Genomic DNA, 10,798 nt, shown 5'->3' with positions numbered 1-10,798 from the left:
TTTTAATTGTTTTTATTTTTTTTAATTATTTGTTTATGAATTAAAAAATAATTGAAAAAAATAAAAATAAAATATTTTTTTTAAGAGTTTATTTCTATGGTTCAATACTCATAGTTAGTGTTGATATCTGCGCATTGTACAGTGCGCGACTGTGCACACGCAGATTCAACACACTGTATATGAGTTTTTTTTAATTGTTTTTGTTTTTTTTAATTATTTGTTTATGAATTAAAAAATAATTGAAAAAAATAAAAAATAAAATATTTTTTTAAGAATTTATTTCTAGGGTTCAGGCTTTGGTTATAGTGTTAAAGTTATTTATTTTTTTTAGATTTTACCTCTGGGGTTTAGGCTTTCCAATTAAGTTATAGTGTTTGGTTTTAAAAAAAAATTAATTTAAACATTTATTGAGTATTGTAATATGTTAAGGGAATATATTAAGGTATTAAAAATTTATATAAGGAAATGTTAAATTTTTTAAATTTAAAATATTAAAAGAATCAAAAAAAACTGAGCGATCTCCTGTACGTGCACAGTTGCGCACTGTGCGAACACGCATAGATCAAAACTCTATATATATATATATTAAAAATATTTTTTTCTAATCAACTGGGCAATAAAGGGAAATTACATTGGGAAACAATTATAATTTTTAAAATTATAAATATTTCCTCTGTAACACAACTCAGCACCAGTGGTCTAGTGGTAGAATAGTACCCTGCCACGGTACAGACCCGGGTTCGATTCCCGGCTGGTGCAGGTTTGATTTTTTGTCCCATGTTAAATTTAATACCAGCTAATCTAAATCAATAAATTATCTTAACAGATCTTGAGAATCAGAAAGAAAGACTTTTCTAAAAAAAAAATATTGTTTATCTAATATTTATAATATTGCTATGGCTAATATATTATTTATTTATTATCATTAAATTAAAATATACATCCTATCAAATTTAGTTAATACTACTGTAAATAAATCCCCTAAAATAGCTTAGAGCATCTAAAGAGATTTTTCGGATTTTTTTTTTGTCCTCCGTTGAAAAATGAAGAAAAATACCCTAGGGCATTCACGGTGGAGTTTTTTCAGTTTTTTTTTCTCTAACTTAGGATAAGGTTTAGTTTGCATATTTTCTATTTTTATTTTCTAAAAAATATATATTTTCTTTATTTTTAGAAAAAATATTATCTATTTTTTTTTTGGAAAATGGATATGAAAAATATAAACCAAATATCATTTTCAGAAACACACATTTTTTATAAAATAAAAATAAAAAAATTTACAAATTAAATGTACCTTCTTAGAGCACTCACAATGAGATTTCTTTGAGAGCTCTCATTATCTATCTAGTGGCTCCAATGTGGGAGAGAGCTCCCTCATTTCTGACAAGAAGCGGCTCCCTATTTAGGAGCCGCTTCTTCCCTATTTTTTAATTAATGTTTTAAATTTAGTTTATTTAAATAATACAATAACAACAACTAAGCCTTTTCCCACTAGGTGGGGTCGGCTGCATGAATCCTTTTACGCCATTGAGCTCTATCTCCTATTATATCATCATCTATATTTAAATAAATTTTATCTTGTTTTATTGTTGCTAACCAAGTCTTTTTTGGTCTTCCTCTTCCTCGTTTGATATGCATGTTTATCATAGTTTCACATCGCCTTACTGGAGCATTTATTGGTCGTCTAAGTACATGTCCGTACTATCTTAAACGTATCTCTTGGAGTTTGTCCTCAATAGATGCAACTCCGACTTTCTCTCTAATGCTCTCATTTCTTATTTTATCCATCTTTGTATGTCCACACATCCACCTTAACATCCTCATCTCTGCAACTCTCATCTTCTGCTCATGTTCTCGAGTCATAGCCCAACATTCAGCTTGATATAATATAGCAGTTCTAACTACGATTTTATAGAACTTACCTTTAAGTTTAAGAGGTACTTTACGGTCACATAAAACACCCGACGCTCCCCTCCATTTCACCCATCCTGTTTGTATTCTATGTAAGACATCTCTCTCAATCCCTCCATCATTTTGTAAAAATGATCCTAAATATTTAAATCTCTCGATTCTGAGCAACTCGTCCTTTCCTATCTTAACAATTGTTTCATTACTTCTAATATTACTAAACTTAAATTCCATATATTCTGTCTTTAATCTACTAAGCTTAAAACCTTTTCCTTCTAGTGTTTCTCTCCAAAATTCTAACTTAGCATCTACTCCTTCACGTGTCTTATCTACCAAAATAATATCATCTGCAAACAACATGCACCACGGTACTGTGTCTTGGATGTGCGCAGTGAGTTCGTCCACAATTAGTGTAAAAAGATAGAGACTTAGGGATGATCCTTGATGTAACCCTATCTTTATTGGAAATGCTTCAGTTGCTCCGCCTGAAGTCTTTACTCTGGTTGTTACATCCTCATACATATTCTTAATTAGTTCAATATATGTTACGCTAACACCTCTCTTTTCTAAAATTCTCCATATAAGTTCTCTTGGGACTGTATCATAAGCTTTTTCTAAGTCAATGAATACCATGTGTAGATCTTATTTTTGCTCCCGATATTTTTCAATTAATTGTCTAAGGAGATGTATAGCTTCTATTGTCGACCTTCCAGGCATGAACCCAAATTGATTTTCTGTCATTGTGGTTTCCTTCTTTAAATTTTTTTCTATTTCTTTTTCCCAAAGTTTCATAGTATGACTCATTAGTTTAATACCCCTATAGTTTGCACAATTTTGTATGTCTCCCTTGTTCTTATATAAGGGAACTAGAGTACTTATCTTCCATTGATCAGACATTCTTTTCGTTTTCAATATCATGTTAAATAATTTTGTAAGTCATTCAATTACTTGTTTCCCTAAGCACTTCCATACCTCTATCGAAATATCATCTAGTCCAACAACTTTTCCTTTGTGCATCTCATTTAAAGTTTGTTTTACTTCTGAAGTTTGAATTCTACGATAAAAATTAAAATTCATATGCTCATTTGACCTAATTAAATTACCTAAGTTAAGTTGGTCACCTAAGTCTTCATTAAAAAGTTGATGAAAATATCTCTTCCACCGCTCTTTTATTTCTCCATCATTTACTAATACCCTATTACATTCATCTTTAATACATTTTATTTGGCTAAGATCTCTTGTTTTCCTTTCTCTCACTTTAGTTATTCTATAAATGTCTCTTTCCCCTTCTTTTATATCCAATTTTTGATATAACCGTTCAAAAGTTTCATTTTTTGCTTCACTCACTACTTTCTTAGCTTCTTTCTTGGCTATTGTATATTTTTTTAAGTTTTCCTCGTTCTTACAAATATATAATTCTTTATAAGCTATTCATTTTTCCTTCACTTTCTCTTGTACTTTCTCATTCCACCACCAAGATTCTTTACTTAGTGGTGCATGTCCCTTTGACTCAGTACACTCTTAGCTACTATTTTTAACTTTGATACCATCTTATCCCATGTTGTATTAAAGTCATCGTATATTTCACCTAATACTTGTATTTCTACCTTTTCCTTAAATATATTTTGTTTCTCATCCTTTAACTTCCACCACTTAATTCTATGAATTGTATATATTTTCTTTCTATTGATACTATGTTTGAAGTGTATATCCAACACTACTACCCTATGTTGGGTAGTTAAGCTTTCTCTAGGGATGATTTTGCAATCTTTACAAATCTTTCTATCCTTCTTCCTAACCATAAGAAAGTCAATTTACAATTTATTATTCCTAAATGTGACTAAGTGTTCTTCTCTTTTCTTAAAAAATGTATTAGCTAATATAAGGTCATATGCTATCGCAAAATTTAATATAATTTTTCCTTCCTCATTCCTTGTTCCAAACCCATAACTCCCATGTACTCTCTCATATTCCTCATTTTTCACTCCGACATGCTCATTTAGATCACCTCCTATTAAAATCATTTCATTTGGTGGAATATTTTGTAATATTTCATCTAAGTCCTCCCAAAACCTTGATTTGGTAGCTTCATCTAATCCTACTTGTGGTGCATATACGCTAATTATGTTCATAGTTTCTTTCGCCACTATTTTCTTAAGGGCTATAATTCTATCCCCTTTTCTAATTACTCCTACAACTTCAGCCTTTAACAAACTATCTACAATGATACCCACTCTATTTCTTGCTTTACTCTTTCCAATGTACCATAACTTAAAACCCGAGTTCTCTATCATCTTTGCCTTCTCGCCTATCCATTTTGTCTCTTGTACACACAAAATACTAATTTTTCTCCTAATCATCATATCTACTACCTCCATTGATTTACTAGTGAGAGTTTTTATATTCCATGTTCCAAATCTTAGATTATTAATTTTTCTATCATATTTGTTCTTATCTAACCTATGGTGTGAGAAAATATTTGTTCTTAGATTGTTTTTGTTAGTGAATCTGGAGGCATTAATTCACTAGTCCGGTAAAGAAGGAGGGTTACGTTAGGTTACCAATCAGTATTAAATTATAACAAATATTCAATGAATTAATTTATTTAAATAATAAAATATTAAAATATAATAATTTATGAGAAAATATGGGATCCATACAAATATTATTGGAAGATTTTTAATAGTAAAGAGATGTATGAAGTTTTTTATATTTGACATGATGTGGATGTGACGACGAGTAAACTCATGAAAAGATTTAACGACTATGTATGCCTAAGTTTTTCTCTTTATTTTGGGTGGGGTCACAACAAAAAGCTAAAAGCCACCCACTGTTGGAGATGCCCGGTTCGAAAATGACACATAGTAAAGAGAAATTAAAAGAGCTAACAAAAATCTCGATGCCCTTATGATTTTCCCATAATTTGTTCTTTAAATATCTATCTCCTAGTATTATTTTTCAAATAAACCGTCCAGGGTAATAATATAGTGGTAGAATGTTTTTTCCCCAATTTTTCAAACATCTAATATCAAGTTTTTATTTTGATAAATTAACGGATTTTTTTTTAATGTAAGATTAATCTAAGAATAAGAATGCTGTAAGGATGAATTATTATATGCTAATAATTTAAACCTTAGCATATAACATAAATAGTGTCTTATACATTTGTATTTTTACCGTATGTATAATTAATATCGACAGAATATAAAATGTCAATTAGTTAATCCATTAGGGCAAAATTTTGCGTTGGGCGCTTGAATTGCTAGTGAATTAATGCCTCCAGATTGCCAAACATTTTGAGCATTATAAGCTTTTAACATATTAAATAGACATTATCCAAATTCGAGTTCATTTAGACAACAAAATTTTGTAAACCAACCTAATGCTAATATTCAAACTCCAGCTAATAGTGTAGTGGTTATATCTTTCAAATAGTTGATCAAATATTTAAGAGTTAAACTTTAAGTACGATGCACTATAAAATTTTTACTTCAGTGGAATGATAATTTTAAAAAATTGATCATTTGGATGGACATTCATGAATATTTTATAATTTATCCTATTGATTGAAATTAAATTTTCATAAAATCAAATTGATATTACAGATGAGTCAATTTAATAATTAAATACATATATTACCAAAAAAACATATCCAAATTACAAATAAATGTGACCTTTACTTTTAATTTAAGGTAAATCAGTTCATTTTGATTTTTTAAATCGGTATTAGGTATTCAACTTATATCTATTACTCTTAGGATGATCGATTCAATATCATAAAAAATTTTTATTAGTCACCTATGTAAATTGAGACGTACTCGTAATGAGTGATCCATCAATTTAATATTTTTAAATTAATTGTCCATTAAAAAAATTATCTATTAATTTATTAAAATCAAAACTCCATACTCAAATATTAAAAATTGAGAAAACATCCATTACTCGAAGGAAAAAAAAACTCATTTCGATGAGAGATGAAACATGGCCTATTTTATAAATTTACTTCCACGTGTTTTGTATTAATTTTGTAAAATACAAACTAATTTGCAAAACAACCACTTTTAAAAATTATAATTTTTGTCCTGTTGGAGAAGGAAGGTAAGAAGGTGTCTCTTCCTCCTTCATCTTCCAATTCAATCACCTTTCTCCATAAATAAAGGAAGAGGAAGAGACCTTCTACACCTATATATAAGGTCGTCCAAGCAACCTAAAGGGAGAGGAACACAAGAGAGGAAGGAAGAGGGGACTTGCTATATGCGAATTTTTAGGCAGAGTCAAAGAGAATGAGTTTGTCCCATATGAAAGGTTTCTGTGCAAGGTTAGTCCATGTGCACAAAATTATAAGAGGATAGAAGAACATTTAAGATTGATTTGTCCAATCTCGCAAGAGAGATTTGATTTGTGAACCATGAAGAACTTTTCGATTCTGTGATAGTTCTTCCGTTAACAAATTTTATCGGCGCTGATTACAGATCTACAGGAGATCGTTATAAGTATTTACAATTTTCATGTTTACTATTTTTCATACTTAGAAGTGTCAACATGTCCGTTATTAGTCTTGAAATGTCCTAATAATATTAATATTTTATTTTAAAAATATTAATATATTAACAGCACAATATTAAATTCGAAAGGATCGATAAGTTGTTTGTAAAATCAACCTGTGCTCCGTAAATCATTTTTAAATTATAATGTACATCTTGTATAAAGTTAAAAATCAAAAAGTGCGATTTAAATAACAACCCATATATATAAATCTAAGATTTCTATTATTTTTAATCATAAACTTGTATCCAAATTAGAAACCCTCCAAAACTCACAATTGGTACTTCGTTAGAATAAACATACTATTTACAAATAAACTTAATTTTAACACAAATTGTAATATAAATCTATAACTTTAAAAAAATATTAAACTTTTATGAATACAAAAATATGAAAATGTCTCAGTTGGATGATTGACCTTTCTCATTGATATGAGAGTAATCAATGAAGATCATGTGATTAAAAAAGTCAAAAGTCTCGGCATGATGGTAGTCAAGCCAAGCTACTAACTTTTGACTCCCAGCGCTAAGTTATCGAGTCTCGACTCCCGACTCTTGGCTCTAAGTTACCGACTCTCGACTCTTGGCTCTAAATTATCGACTCCCGACTTCAGGTTTCTAACAACCGACTCCCAACTTCAGGGTCCCGACTCCACGATTCAAGCTCTCGACTTCTGACTCTCGACTCCCAACTCCAAACTAAACTGAAATGGCCCTGACTATCAAGAATTAAAGCAACAAACTGTTATTCTTGGAGGACATGGATAATGCTGCCATTATCGCAAGAAAGGCAGAAAACGTAGCTATTCACTTTGACATAAAATGGGCTACAATGAGTATTTATTTTGGGGAATGTGACCACAATCGTGAGAAACAGGGGACACTGGGAGAACGTGGTAGAGAGACACGATCTTATATAAGGTAGCCGACCTTCATAAGCCAAAGTACGCGCATATAATGCATCAAACCCTAACTTTTGTGATAAACTTTTCCTTCACAAAAGGTTTACTTGAGCATCAGAGTGGCTGTGCCGGAAAATCCCCTGGTTGTCATTCTAACCTGCTCTTCTAGGTATATTCTTCATCTTAAGCGCTTTCGAAAGGCTTCGCAAGACCACGTGGTATGGGGATCTCTTAGAAAGTCAACATTAGCAACACCTCACCGGCGAGTTAACCATCGATGTTCTTAGGAAGGATCAAATTGATACTGTCTATTGAAAATTTGAGTTAAGAACTGAACAGAGATATTGTAGGATGGACAACATCAAAAGATCCAACGCTGAGGGTAGTGAAAAATCAAGCGTCATCACTATGATGACAAAAGACTAAACTAGTGGTGGCTATGATACAAGCTATGTTGCAAGGACAACTCCAACAATTGGAATCGCCTGAGTTTAGCCCTTTAAATGAGTTACCATCCCAATCCGTGGAGGCCTCACCAACATTATAACAAAAGTCGACTTGGCTTGTGGAAATGCCAAGAGAGGCGTTCCCTACCCAGGTCGGTATTTCCACTATGAAAGAAGAATCTTTAGGATCTTTAAGGGAAACTCCCCATTGAAGTCCCCCAAAGGAAAAAGTGTACGTATATGGAAAAGTACAGGACTCCATGGGTCCTCCCTTCTTGCATAATATCCTTCGAGATTAACTACCCAGACATTTTCAAGCATTATAAATTAGAGAGTATAATGGTGCGACTGATCTAGATGACCACATCCGTAAATTTGAAAATGTCTCTCTATTGCATCAATACATAGATGGGTCAAATGTTAGGTTTTCTTGAGGACTCTTTCGGAATCGGCGCAAAGATTGTTTAACTATCTTCCTACATCTTCCATCCTATCTTTCAAAAACTTCAAAGCGGTGTTCATTCGACTTTTTGCCACTAGTCGTAGATATCAAAAGACTTTACATGATTTGTTCTCCCTCAAACAAAATCCCAAAAAGCCTCTAAAAGATTACTTGCAAATGTTCAATCGAATAGCCATGGATGCGCCTTTGGTTACGTTGGAGGTGCAAGTCAGTGCATTCTCACATGACTTAATTGGTGGGGGTTTCTTTAGATTCGTGGTGAAAAATCCCCAATCGACTTTGATGGGTTACAACTCGGGCTCTAAAATATGTCCAAGTGGAAGAAGCTTAGTTGGTAAAAAGGAAAGAAGTGTCGGCCCCTGCCTCTGTGTCCGTTCAATTGGATCAAAAGGTGCTCCTTCATGCTCGAGTCATAGCTGATTATAGGAAGATTGGCTGGAATCAATGGACCCGGAGATCTTTTGAGCCTTACCACAGTTAGCAGAACGTTGGATAGAAGGCAGATATTGGGCATGGTCCACGCGGGCGATCTAGTTCACCTGAGCCCTACATCAACCCAACTACAGCAGGAATCGAGTCGGGAGAAAAGTGACGATGAGAAGGCTAAAGGTAAATTAATCCTCTATGAATGATTAACATGATTTTTGGAGGTCTAACAGATAGCCATTCCACTTGGGCTAGAAAGGCTTACAGTCGCCGATTTGAAAGTTACGAGGTCAACTCGGGTTAGGGTACAACTCAGGGCCCCGTAATTAGCGTTGAGCCTAGCGATTTAGTTGGGATGGAGGTTCTTCATGAAGATGTCTTGGTAATTCAGGCTCTAATTGTTGGTGCGGTTAGCATTAACGATTTAACCTAGGTTTTGATGAATGACAAATTAGGTTAAGTTAGTTTGTTGTTGTCTGACACTTTGATCAAGTGTGTAGGAGAAGTCCAGACAGGTCGACGGGCTGACCGGATGTCTGGCACGAAGCCCAGCTAGGTCGACGGGCTGACCGGATAGCTGGCGAGAAGACCAAGCGGGTCAACGGGCTGACCGAACGCTTGGCGAGAAGTCCAGCTAGGTCGACGGGCTGACCGGATTGCTGGCACGAAGTCCAGACGGGTCGACGGGCTGACCGGACGTCTGGCAGGTAAGTGAGGTAAGTCACTGGAGGGGAGTGACTGCGAGGACGCGTTCCCGGGAAGGGAACATTAGGCGTCGATCCGGCTTAGATCCATTTCGGATATCTAAGTCGAGATCGTGACTAGATTTCGGTCTCGGAAAGACGGAATCTAAGTCATACTCTTTGCTATTACTTTGTTGAACTTTAATTGTGCTAAGAATCTGTTTTACAGGATATACATTTGTCTCGGACTAACTCTATTTTGTAGGAGAAGGAGTTCCTGGAAATAGGAGGTCCGGGCGCCCGGAGGTAAGTTTTATCCAAACTCGCGCATCGCCACGTGGAGCTTGTTGGTTGGACCTGCCACGTCCCACCAGGGCGCCCGGAAGGGATCCAGGGCGCCCCGAGCCTCATATAAAAGGAGGGTCAGAGGGGAGCTTCAAAATAATAACAGAAAGAAAGTCTTCTACTGCTTGCTCTACTGCTCTGCGCTCCAGCGACGCTAACAAAGATCCGACAATACGCTCCTTTCTTTTTTCTTTAATTCTTGTTGGTATTTTTCTTTATTTTACTAGCATTTCTGTACTATTAAAGTGTAATCATTTTTGAATTGCTAGTGATTGCCCAACGAAAGTACTCACGGAGTACGAGCCTTCGAGTAGGAGTCGTCACAGGCTCCGAACGAAGTAAAAAACACCGTGTTTAGTTTGTCTCAGGTTTTATTATTCCGCTGCGTTTATACTCGTTGTTTTTCGAATTGATATTCACCCCCCCTCTATCGACGTTTCATGATCCAACAAGTGGTATCAGAGCAGGTACCGCTCTGACTTGGTGCAACCACCAATCAGATAGGGGGTGAAAATATTCTTTTTCTGTTTTTTTTCTTAATTCTAATATAATAATATTATTATTAATTTGAATTTTTTTCGCAATTAAATCTATAATTAGTGCAACACTAATTTAGATACTGCCATAATTTTTTTTTCTTTCCGCACTGCTAATCCAAGACCAAGTCTTGGGATATTTTTCTTTCGTTGTTTACTTGTGTGCAGGATGTCTCAACTAGAAGGCTTTAGTACAGTACGCCCTCCCCTATTCAACGGGGATGACTTCTCGTACTGGAAGAAAAGAATGGAGGTGTACCTAAAGATAGACTACGATCAATGGTTCAGCGTTATAAAGGCGTACCGAACTCCAGTCGACAACTCCGGAAATCCACTAGACCCGGAACAGTGGACTCCGGACATAAGGAAAAAGGCATCAATAGAAAACAAGGCAATCAACACGCTACATTGCGGCCTAACACGAGAAGAGCTGAATCGCGTCGGACCACATCAGAATGCTAAAGAATTGTGGGACAAACTGATCGAGTTACACGAAGGAACGAGCGACGCAAAGGTAACAAAAAGAGACCTACTTTTAAATAAAA

At 34.5% G+C, this 10,798-nt stretch overlaps 1 non-coding gene across 1 annotated transcript; it reads left to right on the top strand.

Annotated features, from left to right (window-relative positions):
* The first annotated feature begins 688 nt into the window (after positions 1-688).
* Positions 689-759, top strand: TRNAG-GCC. The gene has a single exon. It is a non-coding gene; the product is annotated as a tRNA-Gly (tRNA).
* Positions 760-10,798: the final 10,039 nt, after the last annotated feature.

Source organism: Zingiber officinale, chromosome 8A, assembly GCF_018446385.1.
Source record: "Zingiber officinale cultivar Zhangliang chromosome 8A, Zo_v1.1, whole genome shotgun sequence".
NCBI classification, from domain to species: Eukaryota; Viridiplantae; Streptophyta; class Magnoliopsida; order Zingiberales; family Zingiberaceae; genus Zingiber; species Zingiber officinale.
Note: the sequence above shows the minus strand (reverse complement) of the source record. Positions and strands in the feature narration are given on the sequence as shown.